Here is a 24,185-nt window from a genome sequence, read left to right as displayed (position 1 = left end):
GAACGAACCATGTCCAAGAAGGTTCGATTGTGCCTCTCAGCCACACCATTCAGCTGCAGTGTCCTAGGTGGCGTCAATTATGAAACAATTCCACATTCCTTAAGATAGTCGTGGAACTCGATACTAAGATACTCACCACCTTGATCGGATTGAAGCATCTTTATCTTCCTATCCAATTAATTTTCCACTTCGTGTTTAAACTCTTTGAACTTTTTAAATATTTTTGACTTATGCTTGATCAAGTAGATATACCCATATCTACTATAATCATTGGTGAAAGTCACATAGAAGCGGTTCGCATCCCTTGTGGTGGATCTAAAGGGCCCACACACATCGGTGTATATGAGATCCAATAATCTCTCGCCCCTTTCACAAGTACTAGTGAAGGGTGACTTGGTCATCTTTCCAAGCCAACAAGACCCGCACATGTCATCGGACCTAAGGTCAAATGACTCCAACACTCCATCCTTTTGGAGTTGGGCTATGCGCTTCTTGTTGACATGTCCAAGATGACAATGCCACAATCATGCCTTGTCCAAACCATTGGACAAATTAATATTCAACACATTATTTCCTAAGTTGTCTACAACCATCACAGTTTCATATATTCCATTACAAGGCAATGCTTCAAAATAGAAAGTACAATTAAAGAAAGCATTAATTGAACCACTTTCATTATTAAACGAAAATCTAAAACCTTATTTATATAAACCATGAAATGAAATAATATTTCTTGTCATTTCTGACGAGTAGCAACAATTATTCAACTCTAAACCTAACCTACTACTAAGCAATAAAGAATAAACTCCAATCTTGGTGACATGCGACGCTTTCCTATTCCCCATGATCAAGTTTATCTTACCGTGTTCCACATCCCTACTTCTTCTTAGACCATGCAAATCAGAACAAATGTGAAACCATATCCAGTGTCAAGGACCCAAGAACTAGCATGTGATGAGTTATTAGATCAAATAGTGTAAATACCTGTAAAGGTGGGCTTTATCTTCCCATCCTTAATGTCTTGTAGATACTTTGGGTAGCTTCATTTCAATGCCCCTTTTCGTGAAAGTAGAAGCACTCTGCATCCTTTGGATTAGAAGAAGGAGCAGCAGACTACCATTGGTCCCACTGGAAGAGGATCCATCATGGGACTTTCCCTTGTGGCTCTTAGAAGGAGCCTTCCTCTAGGGGTGAGCATTTGGAGCGGTGAAACGGACCGGACCGGACCGTTTTTTTGGACCCCTGAGCCGGTTCTTGGTTCTAAGATTTCTTTCCGGTTCGGTCCGGTATTTTTCCCGGTTTGGTCCGGTTTTTACCGGGTTTAGAACCGGTTGGACATGATTAAGATTTTTGTGATGTTTTTTAAACACACATAACTCATTCGTTTTAAGTCGGATTGACCTGTGGTTTTTTTCAACATTTATTTTACAGTTTGTAGATGAATTTAGACTATAATTTTGTTTATTTTGGTATTATATTCACCGTGTTACAATCCATCAAAGTAGAGCCATCAAAGCTGAAAAAATTCAGCTTTTCAGCAACATTTTGTAATTTGTGACGTTTTTTAAACACGCATAACTCATTCGTTTTAAGTCGGATTGACCTCCGATTTTTTCCAAAATTTAGTTTACAGTTTGTAGATGAGTTTAGACTATAATTTTGTTTATTTTGGTATTATATTCACCAAGTTACAATCCTTCAAAGTAGAACTATCAAAGCTGAAAAAATTCAGCTTTTCAGCAAGATTTTGTAATCTGTGACGTTTTTTAAACATCCACAACTCATTCGTTTTAAGTCGGATTGACCTACGGTTTTTTCCAACATTTAGCTTACAGTTTGTAGATGAATTTAGACTATAATTTTTTTTATTTTGGTATTATATTCATTGAGTTATAATCCTTCAAAGTAGAGCTATCAAAGTTGAAATATTTCAGCTTTTTAGTATTATTTTATACTATAATTCTGAGTCTGCGTTTAGCACATGTGGTAGAATTATAAGTGAGTATCATACTAGTTTATCGACATTGATAGTTGAAGCTTTGTTATGCACCCAAGATTGGGTGATAAAGTTTACAAATCCGATAGTTGACAACGTTGATGACATCTTGAACGATGATTATATAGCTTTGGGTAAAAAATTACAATCTTTATTCTTTTTTTATACAATTATTACTTTTTATTACATACTAACAACATTTTCATTTGTGTTTATGTAGAGATTGCACAAGCTTTAAATATGTTACATATGGATGACAATGATACGGGGAAGAGGCCAATGGAAGATTAGATTATGAGTTTATGAAATTTGTTAGTTTGATTGACTTTAAAGTTTAAACTATGATTTTTGTTGTTGTGATAATACTTTTGTATGTTTGTCATAAAATTGTTTAACTTTTGTTGGTGAACTTGATTTATATGTTAGTTGCTTTTATTTGGAAAATTAATTTTGCAAATTGCAAGTTATAATATTATACATCAATGTAGATTAGTTAGGCATGAAACGGAAACATATTAATTTTGCAAGTTATAATGTTATACATCAATGTAGATTACTTATTATACTCTATGCAATTAAAGTTGTACCAGTCCAAACGGGTCCAAAAACCGGAAAACCCGGACCTGGACCCGAACACGGACACGGACACGGACACGACTCATCCGGTCCGCTCCATGGTCCACAAAATTCTCCATAACCGGTCCGGTCCAAGAGCCGATCCGGTCCGGGCCGGTACAAATGCTCACCCCTACCTTCCTCTTCTTCCCTTTCCCTTGTCCAGTAGCCAAGATAGGGGCAGCAACAGTAGGAGTTTATGCAACATCTTTGCCTTTCAAGCCGGTTTCAACAGTTCTCAACAACCCTTGAAGCTTTCTCAAGGTCACTTCATCCTTGTTTATATGATAATTCATCTTGAACTTCTCATAACAAGGAGGCAAATAGTGGAGGATAATATCAATGACCAACTCTTCATTGAAGTTGACATTCAACTTGAGCAAACGATCAACGTATATTTGCATCCTTTGCAAGTGGGTCGTGATAGACCCTCCATCCTTCATTTTGGTCATGATTAATGAGGCATATATCTCGCACCTCTCTTGACATGCACTTTAATTGTACTTTTCCATCAAATCTTGGTGCATGTCATAAGGCCAATAGTCCTCGTAGAACTTTTGAAGCTTGGGAGTCATAGTGGCTACCATAATGCATGACACCTTTGTCGTTTCTTTGCATTAAGACCTATATTCTTCCATTTCTTTGGGAGTAGTAGTGTTTTCATTTGTCTCGACGAGTTCCTTGTCGAGAATGTCTTCCTTTTCCTCGTATCTAAGGGCCATGCGGATGTTGCAAATCCAATCATTAAAGGTGGACCCATCAAACGTGACCCTCCCACAAATACCTAAGAGAGAAAGTGGGTTCGAGGAGTTGGTGTTGGAGGAGTTCGAGCCTGACATCTGAAAAAGAAAAAAAACAAAGTTTAGATTAGATAAGAATCATTAATATAACACCCAAATGAAATATTAAGGCTAGGACCCAACACAATATTCTATAATTCGGAAGAGGGATGCCATAATCCAATTGCAAAAGATTTGAAGGTAGGTAAATGTCGATTTACCAATTTCCACCATGAAAAACGAAAATAGACACTTAGGTTTTAAATGAATTTAAATTCCTAGATTCTTTTGAGATTCATTGAAACTTTTCAATGGCATGTTTAAATCTCGATTATGCCCTTCAAGTTTGTGACTGGGATACCGATGATCACAAACAAGGTGTGAATAACCATGCAAATGTGTTTGGTACTCTCGATGTCATTTATCACCTAATCAATGTATCGGATAGCCACACACGCTCCATTGATCTATGATAAACATAGAGTTACCCTTGCCACCCTTGTTAGTCCAAGTTAGTGTGCCGGTTAACCACACACACTCCACTAATGACTAGGCAAGGTGTAAAGTGCAATTTCATGGAATAGCATCATTTTTCACATTTTGCCTAAAGTAACTAAGATTGGGAATTTTATGAAAACATTTAGTTACCTTATAATAGTCATTATACTTATTAATGAGGAATTAGTTGTCATATCCTACCCGTTCGGCTAACGACCCTCCACCAATCAAGGAAGCCGTGGGTGAGAGTAGACACTCATTCAACCATCATTTTATAAGTAGTTTCCTATTACACCCCCCCCCTTTATAGACCGACTTCGTGAAGGAGACCTACTAACGATAAGACTGACTTATCTTTTACATATATAATAATAATAATAATAATAATAATAATAATAATAATAATAATAATAATAATAATAATAATAATAATTAAGCTTGTAATATTGTAATAGTATAAGGGTTGTATTTTAAACTTTTGAAACACTACGGTTTAGAATTTAATATTTCAAAATTAAAACTTTTTAATCAAATTATAAACTCCAAAACTTGAGGGCATGTTATGAAACTTTTCAAAACTTTCTAGATCAAATTTTAAAAGAAATAAAATAATCATATAATTTTATCTTTTACCAATTTGATATAATCTAACTTATTTTAACAAGATAATTCAAATCAAATTTTACAAATAATTAGTTTATCACATAATCTAGTAATTATCTTAAAATTTGACAATTATCCATCAATTAGATGAGGATATTCATTATCATAATGTAAAAATTGAATTGTATCAGTAAAATCAATTTATGGTAATTATCCAAATCTAATTAAGGCTTAAATTCCGAAAATTTTTAAGTCTAACGAGTCAACTCGTCATGTTAGGCATTATACTCGTCGAGTAGGCTCAACTCGTCGATTCCTAATATGGACTCGTCGAGTTCATCTGGCAGAGTCCATATTTCGACTTCTTTCAGCTTTGAACAATCAACCATGGCATCAAATACAACAGAAAAACACCCTAATCTCTGATACCAATGATGGGTTTTGAGCACTACAACATTCTTATGGTGTACATGCAACTCTAATGTTTTGGATCTAGGTTTTTCTCAAGTTATACATACAATTCAAATTATCCAAAGCATAAACCCTAACTAGTATGTGATTTTTGAAATTCATAAGACAAAACAAAGTTAGATGAATACCTTGGACTTGTAGCAACTAGATGTTGACCTTCAAGAGCTTAGTGCCCTAATTGTTGCACCTATAGTGAGTCACAAACACCAAAAGCAAGTTGGAAGAATATGAGAGAGGTTTAGGAGGCTCAAAATCAGCTGGTATTCCTTCTAGGGTTCTAGTGGCCGATTTTAGGAGTCCTAAGAGTTCCTTATGTAGCTAAGTTACTAGGGTTTCAGGTAAAACCCTAATCCAATTGCTTAACCTTCAAGCAGCCCATAAGATCATTCCAGAAAGCCCCTATGGACGAAATCTATGTGGACTTCCTCATAGAATTCGTCCATCCCTTCCTTAGGGATCCATAAGCCCAACCTTGCAATTATCTTATAATTACAATATCAGTCCGCTTAATTTAATCAGTCTCTTTTGATCACCAAATTAATTCTAAATTAATTTTTGATCAATACTAATCAAATAATATGATTTCTCAATTAATATATTATTCTTATAATATATTAATAAATCACAATTAACCTCTTTCTCCATAATTCATCCAGTCAAGTTGCTATGGTGAAGGCAACCTAAAGGACCATGTTACTATCGGGTCAAGTACATACCAATTATAGTTATGGGCTTAGACACCAAATCCAACAATTATATTTAAAAAACATATATTTGTAAAAATTTCAAATATATAGGTGTTTCTATGCAACACGCGGGCACTCATCTAGTATACTTATAAATGATACATTTTCACTTGCACCACATGCATTTGAAACCTTCATTACTTTTCAATTTTTTTCTAATAATTATTATAAATTGGTTAATAATGTCAAAATAATACAAAAAACTAAATTCTAATAATAAATTAAATAAACTACAATATTAAAATAACATATTTTACTTCTATTTATAAAATTATTACTTTAACTTTTTAACATATTATAGTTAACTTATTAGTTTAGACATATTGTCTAAGCAACTATCATTTTAAATTCACAACTTTTGTATAGTTTATGATTTTATGTAATATTTCTAATAATTATTATAAATTGGTTAATAATGTCAAACTAATGCAATAAAACTAAAATTTAATCATAAATTAACTAAAATACAATATTAAAATATCATATTTTACTTCTATTTATAAAAATTATGACTTCAACTTTTTAACATATTATAATTAACTTATTAGTTTAGATATGTTGTCATACGTGAGCAATTGTCATTTTAAAGTCACAACTTTTGTATAATTTATGATTTTATGCAAAATAATAAAATTATTAATTTCAATATAATGTTAAACGGTTAACCTAAATCAAAATTTCAGTTAAACTTGAAAAAAATCGAGAGACTATTTTATAAATAATTAAAAATTATAAATTATAGTGTTAAACCTAATATGTAATCGTAAATTAACAAAAACAAATATGAAATTATTTTTTATAATCATTAAGAATTTTTTAATAAGTAGCTTAAAAATAACTTACAATAAGAATAGCTAAAAGTATTATTATATAAAAAACTATAATGTTATCTTCAAAAACAAAAACCATGTTTGTTGCTTTAAATAATTACAATTAAAGAAATTAACAATATTAATCAAATAAATTTTTAAAAAGTTATATTTCTGAAACTAAATTAAAATAATTAAGAATTTCCACATACGTTATTTTAAATAACTTACAACAACAATAGTTAAAAGTAACATTTTATACAGAAATTATGTTGTTACCTTTAAAAACCAAAACAATGTTTGATGATATAAAAAATTACAATGATAGAAATTTAAATCTTAAGCAAATAAAGTTTTTAAAATTAATTAATGATATCAACAACTATAAATATCATTAAACCACATATTATATTTAATTTTATTCATGAGTAACACGCAAGTAGAGGGCCATTGAAACAATTGAGATTATAGAATTTTAAAAGATGTCTACATGATCATATAATTCAAAACACACAATATTTATACGAACATATTATACGAGTTATTATATAAGAACTAACAATAACGTCATTGATATAATTAAAAAAAACATATATTTGTAAAGATTTCAAATATATTTTTGTATTCTGCGCAACGCGCGGCTATTCGCCTAATATACTTATAAAGGAAGCAATTTTCTTTCACCACATTTATTTGAAACTCCCATGACTTTTCAATTTCTTTCTAATAATGATTATTAGTTGGTAAATAAGGTTAAATAAATATCAAACCTAAAGTGTAATCATATATAAACTAAATTTTGATATTAAAATTATATATATATATATATATATATATATATATATATATATATATATACACTTTTAGTTATAAAGTTATGCCTTTAACTTTTAACATATTATACTTAATTTATTAGTTTTAAAATGTTGTTGTATGTAAACCATTATCATTTCAAAGCGACAACTTTTGAACGGTTTGGATAAAATAATTAAATTGTTAATTTAAATATAACTTTATAGGGTCAACTTAAATATCATTTTTACTTCAACTTAAACAACCCAAATAATATTTTGTAAATAGTTAAAAGTGATAAATTGTAGTGTCTTCTAATAATGATTATAAATTGGTTAATAAGAGTTTCAAAAGTATAATGTGGATGCTGTTGCAGTCAAGTTAGGTTCTTTTCTAGTAATCCAAAAAAATATTAATAACAATGGGTAAGCAAAAACGCTTAGTGAGCTATTAGACAGTTTGTAATATAGCTAAGTAGTAGAAGGGTACAAAGTGTAAATATGTACTCTCTCTCTCTCTCTCTCTCTATATATATATATATATATATATATATATATATATATATTGTAATCATATTCTTATATTATAATATACACACAATATTACAATCTGATTATCTTGGTATCAGAGCACAATTGTCGCTAAACCTAGTTGCCGCCAAACCTTCTCTGATCTTCATCTTCTTTCTTTCTATCTTGCTAACAATGGCGTTAATTGTTGCTTTCACAACGGCTGGGAAAACCTCTCATAATTCCCATAAGTTCGGTTTTACTCTCTCTCCAACAAACTATGGATTTTGGAAAACAATGATTCATCCTTTTCTTATCACAAACAACCTAATTGGTTATGTTGATTGTACCGTCCCTTGCCCATCACCACTGATTGAACAAGCAACATCATCAGATAAAGATGATCCCATACAATCCCAGCCGAACCCGAACTATGCGATATGGGTCGCCAATGATGCTCACGTAAGAATGTTGATTATCTCTACAATATCAGAGGCTGCTTTTCCTCATGTTCAAGGTACTACAACACCTCGTGACGTTTAGTTATCCTTAGAGCGTGCATACGCTCCACATACATCTTCTAGGGAATATACCCTAAAAACACAATTACTAAAGATTCAGATGAAGGGAGACGAAACATCCTCTGCATATCTCAATCGGGCAAAAGAGTATGCTGATGCTTTGGCTAATATTGGCGGATCTTTTAAAGAAAAAGATATTGTCATGCTTGTGATTGCAGGTCTTCGTGATGACTATAATGGTTTGAAATCTACTCTCCTTTCTCGACAGGTTCCCACAACCTTCAACGAGTTGCATGGACTTCTTTCAGATCATGATTAAATGATAAAACAATAAGCTCCTGTTATCCCAACACCACAGGTTTTTCATGCTGCTGCCATAGGAACATTTCATCAGCCACTGCCCTCACAACAGGATTCCATGCAAGCTCTAAATCAGCTTGCTTCACAACTTGGTTTCAACCTACAACCAATTACCCAACAGTCATAAGCATTCTTTACCTCTTCATCTCAGCATAACCGTGGTCGTGGTCGCACCACAAACAACCGTGGACGTGGTTGTGGTCCAAACAATTGAAGCAATAGAGGATAGTTCAATTGGGCATCTAATCAGAATACGGTTTATGGAACATGCAACCAGTGTGGTATTGTCCATATTCCATCCGATTGCCCCAACCGTGACCCTACCACTTTTCGCACCAGGCAACAATCTTCAGCCAATCATGCTGACTACCGTTCACAAGCTCCTTCATGGCTTCTTGACACAGGCTCAAACAGTCATGTAGCTCCAGATTCTTCTAGCATCAACACCGCTGAACCATATTATGGTGAGGACTCTATTCATGTTGGAAATGGTAAGGGTTTACCTATCTTACATATTGGTTCATCTCAGTTTTACTCTCCAAATAAAACTTTTTCCTTAACCAATATCCTTCATGTTCCACAAATCAAACGACACCTTCTTTCTGTTCAACAATTTTGTCATGATAACAATGTTTTCTTTGAATTTCATGATACCTTTTATGCGGTGAAGGACGAGATTTCACGCACTACCCTCCTCACGGGTCCAAGTGAACATGGGCTCTACTCGTTTCATCTTCCGTCTTTTCATCCGGTCTCTAGAAGTGTCTTCACAACTGTTCGTGCTCCTGTTCATACATGGCATCAATGACTTGGTCATCCACATTCACAGCTTTACATTCTATGTTATCAATATAATCTATTCATGTTTTACATAAAACTTCAACTATTCCTTGTAATGTTTGTCATATAGGGAAATCATCCAAACTATCATTGCCATTATCTACTTTTAAGAGCTCTCGTATTTTAGATTTGGTGTTTTGTGATGTTTGGGGGCCTGCTCCTGTTACTTCTTCTGATGGACACAATTATTTCTTATTGTGTGTTGATCATTTTACTTGTTATATGTGGATATTTCCTCTAAAACAGAAATCTGATGTTTACGCCACTTTTCAGAACTTTCTTGCTATGGTTGAACAACAGTTTAACACCAAACTCAAATCTGTGCAAACAGATTGGGGTGGAGAATTCCGAAATCTCTCCAACTTTTTTTCTCTACTTGGCATCATTCATCGTCGCTCATGTCTACACACAAGTGAGCAAAATGGTTTTGCGGAACGCCGCCATAGACATGTGGTGGAAACAGGGCTCACTTTACTCGCTTAATCTGGCGTGCCATCTCGTTTCTGGCATTTTGCTTATGACACGGCTGTTTATCTAATCAATCGCATGTCGTCTCGTACTTCGTCAAATGTTCTCCTCTTGAGCACACTTTTTCTCACAAACCAGATTTCTCCTTTTTATGTGTTTTTGGCTGTGTGTGTTATCCTCACCTTCGTCCATACAATAAACACAAAATGGATTTTCGGTCTCTTTCATGTGTTTTTCTTGCGTACAATACTACTTATCATGGTTACAGGTGCCTTGACCCACAAACCGATCGCATCTACATAGCCCGTCATGTTCGGTTTGATGAGCAACATTTTCCCTTCTTACAAACCTTACAAACCTCAACCATACCACTTTCTCCTTCAAATCCGTATAGTTACCCTACACCCGTTCCATCACCTGATACTACTATACCTACCACCATTCCATCTGATATACCCGTTACATCACCCGACTCTACCATACCTACTACCACTCCTATTAACAACCCTCATACTGAAGACTCTCCTTCCAGCCCCTCTTCCTCCTCACCGAACCAGCCTACTGCTCCCATTAGCGAGCCGACTGCTACTGTGCACACCGATCAACCCCAAACTCGTGCACAACCACCCAATCTTCGTCAAAATCCCAAACCACAGGTTCCCTTTAAACCTTACGCATATACTACCAACACCCACTCCTCTGATAGTGAGCCCAAAACCTTTGCCAGTGCCAACAAATCCCCTTAATGGCGGGCTGCTATGGCCGAAGAATACGCAACCCTAATGCGCAATGCCACATGGTCTCTTGTTCCACCTATTCCTAATGCAAATGTGGTTGACTGTAAATGGGTGTACAAACTTAAACGAGAGCAAACAGGCAAAGTCACTCGTTACAAAGCACGACTTGTCGCAAAGGGGTTTAAGCAACAACAGGGCATTGACTATTTTGAAACATTCCGCCCCGTTGTCAAAGCTACTACTATTCGTACAGTTCTTTCTCTTGCCATTACACAAAGATGGACACTTAGACAGTTGGATGTTCAAAATGCATTCTTGCATGGAGAACTCAATGAGACAGTGTACTTATGCCAGCCACCAGGGTTCATTGACTCAACGAAACCTGATCACCTTTGTTTACTTCACAAATCCTTATATGGGCTAAAGCAGGCACCCCGTGCATGGTTTCATCGGTTAACCAAGGCTTTGCATAACCTTGGGTTTCAAGGATCCAAAACCAACCCTTCACTCTTTATTTATTCCTCTAAGGGCACACTCTTATATATGCTGGTATATGTTGATGATATCATTCTTACAGGTAATAATTCTATTGCCATTGATAAGATCATTAACAATCTGAGTCAAATTTTTGCCATTCAAGATTTGGGTTCGCTTTCATATTTTTTGGGCATTGAGGTAGTTCAAAAGAACTCGGACGTGATTTTATCTCAAAAAAATATATATCCTGGATCTACTTCAATGAGCAAATCTCTCACATGCAAAACCGGTACCATCTCCGATTACTACAACTGCAAATTTATATCTTGGAGATAGTCCCTTGTTTGACAATTCGGTTCAATATCGCCAAGTTGTTGGTGCCCTTCAATATGTCACCTTATCACGTCCAGACATTACCTATGCTGTAAATAAAGTTTGCCAGTTCATGCATTCACCGATTGAAAATCAATGGTCCGTTGTGAAAAGAATTCTACGATATTTTCACGGGACATCTGATTATGGGCTTCTCATCAAACATGACTCGGGGTCTATTCTTCATGCCTATAATGACGCTTATGCCTCATCTTTGTGTGCTTTCTCGGATGCAGACTGGGCTGATAGTCTCGATGATCGTCGATCCACCGGGGGATATGTCATTTATCTTGGAAACAATCTTATCTAGTGGTCAGCTCGAAAACAACGAACTATATCTCGGTCATCAACGGAATCCGAGTAAAAAGCTCTAGCTGACACTGTTGCTGAACTGACGTGGCTTGAAGCTCTACTTAGAGAGCTAAAGGTTCCAATGACATCAGTCCCGATTTTATGGTGTGACATTTTGGGTGCCACATACTTATCAGCTAATCCTATCTTTCATGCCTGTACAAAACATGTTGAGGTTGATTTCCACTTTGTCAGAGAAAAAGTTATTGGAGGGAAACTCTCTGTTCAGTTTATTTCCACTAATGATCAGATTGCAGACATTTTTACAAAGCCTTTATCTTCTCAACGATTTGCTGATTTACGGTCCAAGCTGCAGGTCGTTACCCGGCCTTAGCTTGCGGGGGAATATTAGACAGTTTGTAATATAGCTAAGTAGTAGAAGGGTACAAAGTGTAAATATGTACTCTCTCTTTCTCTCTCTCTCTCTCTATATATATATATATATATATTGTAATCATATTCTTATATTATAATATACACACAATATTACAATCTGATTATCTTGAGCCTACACAATAATCACCCATTATAGTAACCATATACCTCCGAATGGAATATAAATTCAAGCAACATATGAATGCTAATATACATTGGACACACTGAGAAGGATTAATCACATGTTACATCATGATCAAGGGAAGACTAATCACACTAGCGTCATGATTGTCTTATCTCTTACGAGTTCTGAGTGGGATATCCTCAGTTAGTCCATCTCTTTCACTTATACCTATATATGAATACTTTTAATTACACATCGCGTCATGATTTTCTTCCTCCTAATTGATTCATGCGAAGGATATCCTTAGTTAGTCCATCCCTCTATCTTATTATAATCTACCAAATAGGGTATTTGTGGAAAATATTACACGTAAATAGGCAAAACTAACATAATAAATGAGTTAGTGTAACGTAAATAGTCTTGATTCAACTACATAGATTGATTTATGAACAGGCACATCAATTGTGTATCAACCTATAATAATTTTACTAGTTACTTATTATTTGATCATAGTAACTAATAACTATATTCTTCATTAATCCCATTAGTACTAATTTACTATTAAGTAAAGATTCGCCATACAAGACAACCGACCATTTCGGTATATAACATTTCTAAAATCAAACAACCAAGCCAACATGCTCATCCTATACACCTTTCTCATAAGTAGATCAATCAAAATTATAACTGGATTTGATGATTAATCTGATACTTATTGGGTTCATAACAACGATTAGGAATATATTCAGTTATAGTTAAGAGTAAGTGTAACTTACTCGACACTTAGACTTTTTCTAAAAAGATTCTCCAACTCTCAAGCGCTTCAGTAGCAATAATAAAGAACGAATAAATCAAATCACGAAGGACTGAAATCTCGAGGAGAGAGATTTTTCAAGAGAAAATGGATGTGAAATAAGGAGTTTGAGATTGCTATTTACAGACCTTAAAAAAGTAGGAAATCAATGTGGCCTCACGACAGCCATGTATTCGGCAGGCAGCATTTAGTTGGCTACTGCATTGTAAACTGCTATTTTTTCGTTATATTCAGTTAATTGTAACTTTCTCATACGAAATCCATTTTCGACGTTTTTTATATCCACAGTTTCGTATTTTCATCTACTAAAACTTTCCTTTAGATCTCAACAACTAAATCGTGATATATATTTACATTATATTTTTATGAACAATATTGGACATATTGTATCTTTGAAAAATCAGAACTTTTTTCATACAAACTCCATTTCTACGTTTGACTTTCCTTTAGATCTTTTTAGTTAAATCGTAATATAATTTTACATTATATTTTTATAAACAAAAGCTTATAATATAATTTTATGTTATATTTTTTACAAACAAAAGCTTATACTTTATTTATCTTAAAAGTTGAAACGGGATGTTACAACTATCTTCTACTTACAAGGATTTCGTCATCAAAATCGCTTCTGACTCATACCAGGTCTCTAGACTACATCTTTCTGCTGTCCATATTTTTCGTCTATATTGAGATGTTACTCAAACTTCTTCCTTGAATCTCAACTTATAATTTTATCTCATGACATTAGGAATGAATATAGGTTATACTTTTTCCATATTTTGGTGTTTGATACTAAATGTATAACCACACTTAGATCAAATATCCAGTTTGTTTTGGGTCACCGTTTTTTTTTTCAAGAAACAAATATTGAACGAAATGAAGATTGATAATTTTGGACTATAGATACACTATAAATACCTACAACACACAACGGAAGCAAATTAACAAAAACATATTCCATAAGGATCACAAGTTCAACAGTTATTTAATACAACAAAACTAAAACCCTAGAGGGAGAGAGAGGATCGATTGGTACCTTTATCTGATTAGTCGACTTCTTTTGATTTGTCTAGAATAATTGTAGAGTCCAAAATATAACTTCTCACTTTTAGTATCAACTCAAGCTGTAAATTTAGACAACATGACATTTCTTTATTCTCTTTGATGGCAAAACCGCAAACCGTAATTTAATTTGGAGGAATGCCTTTAGCCATAAGAAACTGATGTATGTGTGTGTGTGTGTGTATATATATATATATATATATATATATATATATATAGGGTCCGGATCCGGTTCCAGTGATGACTAATTTTAAAGAGAGGACTCGTGAGGACACCTTAAAAAAATCTTAAAAAATACAAATCATAAAATCGAGCATAGTACCATGTCGAGGAGAAAAAAATTGGAAAAAAATTGCATCATTAAAATTGAATCCCGAATCATAAAAATGATCCATGCTTCAGTTTTAATGATCCAATTTTTTTTTTACTCTCGGACATAGATCTATGCTCGATTTTATGATTTGTATTTTTTTTAGATTTTTTTTTCAATTTTTTTAAGGTGTTATCACGAGTCCTCACTTTAAAATGAGTCATCACCCGATCTTATATATATATATATATATATATATATATATATATATATATATATATATATATATATATATATAGAGAGAGAGAGAGAGAGAGAGAGTTATAGAGAGAGAAAGAGAGATTAAGAAGGAGGTAGGATCCATTAAGAACTTAAAGATTTATAATGTGAAATCAAAAAATGAGAAAAGATGGAATAGTTCATTAATAATTTTCCTTTTGTAATAGTAGCATAAATTATAAAAGGAACTAAAAAAATATTAAAAAAAATCTACCATTAAAATTAATATGGTCATTTTAATCTAGTTGGTGACCAAAGTGAGAATAAAGGCAAATAAGATGGATAATTCATGTTAAAAAAAGAGTTAGGCACTAGCTTGTAAATTATCCCAAACCATGTGCACCATTTATTAATTTACTCTAATATTAATTATAAAGTTAACTAGAATAATAATATTGGATTGTTACCCATGAATTTCATATGAAATGGATTTCCCACACATTTCACATGAAAAGTGTTTGATGCATATTTCACATGAATTATTATAAATAGGTGTTTCATATATATATATATATATATATATATATATATATATATATATATATATATATATATATATATATATATATATACCTTGAATTATTTTAAATAAGTATCCACATATCCTTTATTTTTTTAATATATGGGTAAATCCATGTGTAACTCTACTTAAATTATCCATGGATTTCTCAAGGACTATATTTTTTTCGACTCTTAAACATTATTATTTTTGTTCCATCTTTCACATCACTTAAAAAATCAATGTATTATGGTAGCACCCGATTCTTGGTACGCAGTTAATTCAAGCATTTTTATGTTTTTCTCTGGGACTTGACGAGTCGAAGGACCCACTTGTCGAGTAGAGTCGAGATCCGCAAACATCTTAAGTGATCTACTCGACGAGTCGAGAGATGGACTCGGCGAGTAGGCGCTGTACGAGTAAAACCCTAAATCTGAGGGTTTGCACCTATATAAACACCTTAACTCAACCTCCCTTGTCCCTAACACTCCCTTAGAGTTGGATATCAAAACCCTAGCCGTTTGAGTGTGTGTTAAGGCCATTTTGGTGCTCTTGGTTGGTTTGTGAAGCTTGGAAGGAAGAAAGAAGCTGGGAAATTCGAGTTGGGGCTTGTAGATTCAGATATCTTACTTCATCATCAGCTTAAGCAAGGTAAATGCCCCCTGTTTTGGTCTTCCTTTTTGGTTGTTCATCTTTAGGGCTTAGATTCATGGTGCAATTAGGGCTTCTTAAGCCATTTCCGGATTTGTAAGGTGATTCATGGGGTTCTACTTCCAGATCTGAGTCATTGGAGGGGTCTCATGGCATAAAGGTGCCAACTCTATGGCCATGAGAGCCCCATGCACATTGTAGAGCACCTTCTATGGACTTTTGAGCTAAAAAGCCCATGTGTGTGCATCAAGTTTGGAACTTTACGTATAAAATGGACATTAGGAGGCCAGATCTATGGATTTGGTGTGTTAAATCCCATTTAGATCGATTGTATCGAAATGGTCAAGGTTGGACTCAACGAGTCGTTCTTGGGACTCGGCGAGTCGGTGCGTTTTCAGCCATCTTAAACCCTTCGGCGATGGTCAGTTGTTAGAAAAGGGAGTCCCATAACTGTTTAGACATGTTGAGAGACCTGGAGTTCATAGGACTCGACGAGTGCTAGAACAGACTCGGCGAGTCCAAGGCAATCTCCTAATGGTTGAAGATGAACTCGACGAGTTGTTCATACAACTAGGCGAGTCTAGGACAGGACTTGTTCATTTGAAGAAGGTGAACTCGACGAGTTGTTCATACAACTCGGCGAGTCGGGTGAAGGTTCATTTGATGATCATATAGATGAGGAACTCGTCGAGTCATTGCTAAACTCGACGAGTGGAGTCGTGGATAAGGACGGGTAAAGGGTTAGGGACTTGACGAGTTGGCGGCCCAACTCGACGATTTGACTTGGAGTTGGTTAGGGGTAAAATAGTCATTTTACCCTAAGAGTAGATATCAGATTCTGACTAAGTGTTTTGTGGGGATTATAGCCGGAGGATTCCCGGAGTAGCAGCAGATAGAGGCTTCCCGCACAGATTATCCGCAGCTACTCATACGAGGTAAGTTACCTTCCAGTAGCGGTGGGTCTACGGCCACAATGTCGGCCCACCAGTAGGAGTTGTATGTTAGATGATTGTCTTTGTGATATCATCTAGGTTTGATACTACCTGATATGTTATATGCTGGCATGATATGTTATATGTGATAGTAGTAGAGTTCGGTTGTTAGGACCGAAGGGTAGGTCAGACACCCCATATATGTCTGACAGTATGTGATGTTACGTTTATATGCTGGCATGATATGTTATATGTGATAGTGGTAGTAGGAGGGGAATAGTCCCCATGTTCGGTTGTTAGGACCGAAGGGTAGTTCGGACACCCCAGATATGTCTGATAGTATGTTTATGTTATGTTATATGCGATAGTAGCAGTAGGGGGTGGAATAGTCCCCGAGGGTCGATTGTTAGGACTGACGGGTAGGTCAGCACCCCAGAATGGCTTGACATGGGTAGGTCAACACCCCAGAATGGCTTGACACGGGTAGATTGGCACCCCAGAATGGCCATACCGGGTAGGTCGGCACCCCATAATGGTTGTACCGGGTAGGTCGGGCACCCCAGAATTGTCCAACAGTATGTATTATATGTTATCGTATGGTATGTGGTACGATGGGGGAACTCACTAAGCTTCGTGCTAACAGTTTTCAGTTGTGTTTCAGGTACCTCTTCAGCGAAGGGGAAGGAGTCGGCGCGATAGCTGCACATCATACACACACCTCAGATTCCGCACTATGAGATTCCTTGGGATTGTACTATGACATTATCACTATTTTACGATTTGGGTTTTTAGACATCATACAATTTTTTTGAGATGTTATGATTCGTCAATATTTTCCTACGAATGTTCAATTAAATTAATTAATTAAAATGAAATTTTTGGACATGAAAATTGGGTCATTACAGTTACTTTGTTATTCCAATTCATGTTAATTTTACATATACATACATACATGTAAACCGTTGAAACTTTACTACTCAATACGAACTCTCAAGTTTGTGTATGAATTAACATGCGACCACCCAACATTCACATATATGTATTGATGATGCATCTCTTGCGAGATGGATTGTGATCCCCCTAAATGTACACCAAACAACAAAAAGATTCTCGGTTTACCTCGTTCGGTTTAGTACCTATGCAGTCACGCCTAGTAGAGAAAGCAATATTGGTGCCTATACAATGCCCAAATAGGAAGTATAAGGACGTCATGATCCATAATCTCCTTTTTAAACCAAAAGAAAAAGTGTATCAAAGGAGACACGAAACCACCAACTAAATATTCCATCTTACTGCGTACATGATACATGTTTGACAACACAACTCTCAATAATATATAAACAGTCACACAGTAATTAAACTCATATCTTGTAACAACTGGAAAATTTTGGGTCAAGTAAGGTCTATATTTGTAACCGGGTACAAGTGAACCCATAACGTAACTTGTTGCAATAAAATTTTGAAAGCCAAAAGGGCATTATTTGTATAAGTGAATATATATATATATATATATATATATATATATATATATATATATATATATACATACCTTGAAAACTATATTCGTAATAAAACTTTAGGAGTCAACAAGTTATAGCAAGTCAAGATAAGGCAAATAGTTGGAACATAAATGAAGAATTAAAACTTAGCCTTATAATACTCAGCCTAGTACCCCACCACATTGGTGATTTCGGTTTCGCTAGGACTGTAATCACCCCTTAATAAGTAATACCAAAACCGAAAACACCTTTTGTGGGGAAAGTAGGACCGAAATCACAAGCCTATAACACATCGAGGCCGAAAATCCCAAGATCAAAACCACTAGGGCCAAAATCACTTGGTCAAACCATGCGTAGGACCGAAATCACATATGATTTCGGTCATACTAGGGAGCTTTTAGTGTGATTTCGGTCAAAATAAAGAAAATGTAAGAAAATTGACATTATGATTAGATAGTTCATTAATTTCCCATGCAATATTATACCCAACATATATCCAAGCAATTAACCACCAGTTAACCAAGCAAATATCACCTGATAGTACCTCCATATCTTAGGACGAGTTCACCATAAAATTTTCCACCACTTTCATTCCATTTCCTGTTACTCCATTTTCTCTCATGAAAAAATCAAGTCCAAGCTTCCAAGTTCAAAAATCTCCAAGTTTATCCTTAGAGTTTTGGTAAGATTTTCTTGTTAATCTAGTGTATTTATAAACTCTCATGTTAGATTCATTATATTTACACATATTATTATGTGTTAAAACCCTTATGGTAATATTCTTTTCAAAGAGTTCATCAACCCCATTCAAGAGTTTAGGCTTGGCAACTTCACACCATCACTTCAAACAACCCACAAATCCACTCAATGTGAGTTCATACCCCCACATTTTCAAGTTTTTCATGTTTTAGGGGGGGGGGGGATACAAGTAAAAATTTGTTTACCACACAAATCCTTACATGTTTCATCCTTATGTTAAATATGAGATATTATTTGCGTAAGATACGGTTATCACTAGCTTTTGTACAAATATTTGTGATATATTAGTTTTGAAATGCATAACTAACAAAACAACCATAATCTATGTTATAAAATCATAAGAAAATTTATGATTTGCAAAACTACACAGTTTTGAAATTTTTTACTAAAATATATATTTTGTAACAAAAAAAGGAATACATTCTAGTTATTCCACTATTTTGTGGGTTACCACCCAAAAATATGATGTTTGACCTTAAATTTTGAAACTAGACAAGATAATTACTATATATTTATATAAATGAGTATATAAATGTTCTTGACAAACAAACATGATAAACTATAATTGGTATAGTTTGGGAGTCATAAAACTACAGTATCATTTCAGAAGGAACACATAATTATTTAAAGGTATAATTATTTCATTTACAAGAAAACGAATTTTCGGTATGATAGACGTAAACTGGTTGATACTGGTTATGAGACATCTGGCTTCACCGTACCCACCTAAGTACATAACTAAGACCTGAATTATAACTAGAGTCTCTTGGAGGGAGAGCGTAACACTTGTGTATGGATCTAGACGGGATTGACAACCCTGCACCTCAGTTGTTAGCTACAGTTAAACCGACCAGTCTAGGGTGACAAATGTCGTAAACAGTTCCGACGTCCGAAGCACATCGTTCAGGCCACTAGTCGCATTAGTATGGCTATAATAACTCATATAGGGTATTGACAAAACATTTGGTTTACGGGCTAGCATACATTCAAATAGTTTCACAAAGTGATAAATCTTACTAAAGCTATTTTCCAGTGCCACCTTACTTACATTCTTAGTCTTGGGTTAAGTCTCATAACGAGGATAACATATATTCAAGTAGTTTTATATAAAGACAAAACTTACTAACTTACTATTACTACTTTCCAGCTCAACATTACTCACATTTTAGTGTTGGGATTTTAAGGTGTACACAAGGATAACATATATTCAAGTAGTTTTATATAAAGTTAACACTTCATAATACTACTATTCAATACAACATTACTTACATTTTTAAATCTTTGGATTAAAACTTACAGTTCATTTAAAGAAAATATTGGATTATCTAAAAGTACACACTATCATTTTCACGATGCAGTTACAAATCCTTTTCATACAAAAACGCTTATGTACTCACCAACTTAATTGTTGACGCTTTTCAAAATCACCTGCATTCTTAGGGGAACAGTAAATAGGTAACCACAAGAGCTGTTGGTGGATGGGACGTCGTCACATCAAGTTACTTACTTTTGTTATATGCATTCGATATCATACAAACAATGTTTCAAGTACAATGTAAGCTTATTTAATATTCAATGAAATGGTTGTAATGCTTTGATTCATTCATATTTAATTCTTGTGATACTGTACATGAAGTCATCTGCCCCAGAAGTTTCTGCCATTCTGGTTTGGGGGTATGACATATCTCTATTAACAACTATAAGAGATAGTATCTCTCTACACCCTAAAATACAACCGGTATTAACTTATCCATCATATCATATTGTTAGGATCCATTCTTGTAATATACCTAACGTTCTATTATGATTTCAGGTCTTAGAAAACACCTTTACTACTCTTTTATCACCCATGCCTAATCAACCAAATTAGATCGATATAGTGGTGACATCGATGAAACCGTAGCGAAAAGTGTAACACCCTAGATTTTATGTAATGTAATGTATAAATTTAAAGCACACATAAGTTTTAGGGAGTCCACATCTCTGTTGTTGAAATTATCGACTCCTTTACTATACAGGATGGCTTATAAATTCTTCGTGACCTTGTTCTTCCCAAATCCACAAATCCAAGGTAAAATCGATATCACAATGCATCATCACCTCATTGAGATAAGTGTCTAGACACATGGCAAAATACAACATGTAACGCCCGTGTTTCTAGACTAAGCGTTAGTATGATGATGTAATAGTCTAGGTCAACCATTATAACCTATTTTAAAGTAATAAATGTGAATTACTTGAATATTATGTGAATTACGTTATTTTATGTGATTATATACTTGTTTATAAAGATATAATAAAAATAAGCGTCAAAAATAAAATGTTAGATAAGCCCGATATCTATGAAGAAAGTTGTAGTGGTCGTGAAAAGGATTCCGGAGATATAAAGAACGCCGAAATCCGAGTTATAACGAAGAAGTTACGACCTATCGAAAGTGAGTTTATGATAAAGTGAGTTTTAGCCTTAGCGATCTAAATGAAAGTTGTAGCATATGTTAAACTGAGAGCGTGCATAATAAGAACGTCCAAATCTGACTTCTTATTAGGAAGTTATGAATTTTCTAAGATTTGGCATAATAATGTGCAGCCCGAAATTCGAATTATAGATGGAATGATTTTTAGCCGACACAACCGAAACAAGAATCAAATATCTCATCAATAGTAGTTCAACGGTAAAAAGACAGAAGAAACGGACGTTCGATGAAGAAGTTATGAATTTTTAACGGACTTTTCCTATCCCGGCCTGTTAAAAATATAAATTTAAAAATAAATTTAAAATTAGCCAATGGAGTCTAAACGAAAGTTTTAGAGTACGATCTTATTTACGAGTGGATATAAAGAATGTTGAAAACGGAGCTTGCATGCAAAAGTTATGAATTTTTGATGTTCGAGGGAGACATTTCAAAGCTTATCCGAAGGCACGCCTCGTGTACGAGGGTACGCTAAGCATACCGAAGTACGCCCTGCGTACGAAGCCCGTACGTTGCACAATCTCCTTTTCTTCTGCGGTCCGATGCGAGCCACGTACCACCATCGAATATCAGACGTGTGTCCACTATGCCCCACATAGATCCAAAGTACGCCCCGCGTACCGCGAGGCTCCAACCTTATAAAAGGGGATGCGAGGCCAGCCGACTCCATTACACTTTTACACCTTTATTTCTCTTTTTACTCTCTCTGGCCACCCTAAACCACCCCAAAGCCTAAGGAACCTCCATAGCACTAGAAGAAAGCCCCGGAGAGCCTGAAGTCTCCGATAAAAAGAGTTTTTCGGTTCGGAACTCTGCCCGTGCAGAAACCGGTTTTCAAGCAAATCTCCTGGTTTCATCAAAGACAATTGTTTTAAGAAATGAAGTGTTGTCCAATCACCACCTTATCAGATGAGTGTGTAGTCACTTTCATCTTACACATAGATATGAAGTATTTTTTTATAAATTACGTGCTATGTGTATATATATTATCTATAAATTACGTGCTATGTGTATATATATTATCTGTTTACCTGAGATGTATGTTGTATGAAAGATTTAAACTTTGTTTTTCAGATATGAACTGTATATGTAATTTATTATTGGATAAGGTGTCTAAGTCCATAACTATTTCTGGTATGTACTTGACCCGACCCGGCATGGTCCATTTGGGTTGCATGGCACCATGCAATTGGATAGACTAAATGAGAGAAATAACACTTGTGGTTTATTAATATATTATAAGTTCTAATATATTAATAGTATTATTTAATTAGTATTGATCAAGAATTAGTTTGGAATTAATTAAGTGATCAAAAGATAACTAATTAAATATATGGGTTGATTATGTAAATCATCCATAACTTGTATAGTGGGCTATGAGGCTCCATGGATTATCAAGTTGGGTTAAACCCATAGGATGCTCCATGGGAGTTACAAACCCATGGGTCATGGAAATGAAGAGTCATGAAACATTAGGGTTTACATGGTGTAACCCTAGATGTGTTAACACTATATAAGGAACCCATTCTCCACCAAAATCGGTTACACATGAACAAGTGAGGGCTAGGCCGATTTTACAAGTGTAAGATTCTTTCAAAAGTTTACTCCTTTGCATTTGGTGTTGTGTGAAGCATTTGAGGCATCACACTTGGGGTGCTAGGCTCACAAGGTTTCAAGGATCATAAGCAACAACAAGGTAAGTTATTCTATCTTTCATTCAAGTTAAAAATTGTTCCCCATGTATGCTAGATAGGAATATAACCTTGGAATTCAACTTTGCATGATAATTAGAAAAACATAGATCCAAGGTTATTAGGGTTGCATGTACACTTAGGAAGTGTTAGAATGCTCAAAACCCATCAGTGGTATCAGAGCCTAGGCTTGTTTGTTTGTTATTTGTGCAAAATTGTTGAAAAAAGTCGATTTTGTGCTGTCTGCCTGCTGAACTCGCCAAGTCCATGGGGGGATTCGCCGAGTTCATGTGTAAATTCATCCTACTCGGCGAGTAGGTTCGTGCACTCGACGAGTAGGAGCCTCAGAATGCAGATTTTCGACTTTTGCTGCTGGAAATGGACTAGAAACATTACCCTAAACTGTTTTGGTGTTATAAAACTTGTTTTAGATAGTGTAATGTTTATGCTAATCCATTTACAATGGCTATAATAAAAAATTACAAGTTTATGAGTAATTTATGATTCTTGAAAGTGTTCATATTCATGTTATTGAACTTATGAAGATTAGATGATCATAGGAATTGCTTGTAACCTTCATGGTAGTTTAATTCATGATCATAATGTGTTTTAACGGAGTCCATAACTTGTCCTCAAGTTATGGAAAATCAAAAGTCACACTTTTATTAAAGCCATTAAAAGAACACAAGAGTTATAAAAATGAAGAGTCTTCATTTTTATTACTCAATTAACTCATAAGTTATAAGAAATGAAAAGTTTTGAAAGCTTACAAAAC

The sequence above is a fragment of the Lactuca sativa genome, chromosome 2, assembly GCF_002870075.4.
Source record: "Lactuca sativa cultivar Salinas chromosome 2, Lsat_Salinas_v11, whole genome shotgun sequence".
Classification (NCBI taxonomy): domain Eukaryota; kingdom Viridiplantae; phylum Streptophyta; class Magnoliopsida; order Asterales; family Asteraceae; genus Lactuca; species Lactuca sativa.
Note: the sequence above shows the minus strand (reverse complement) of the source record.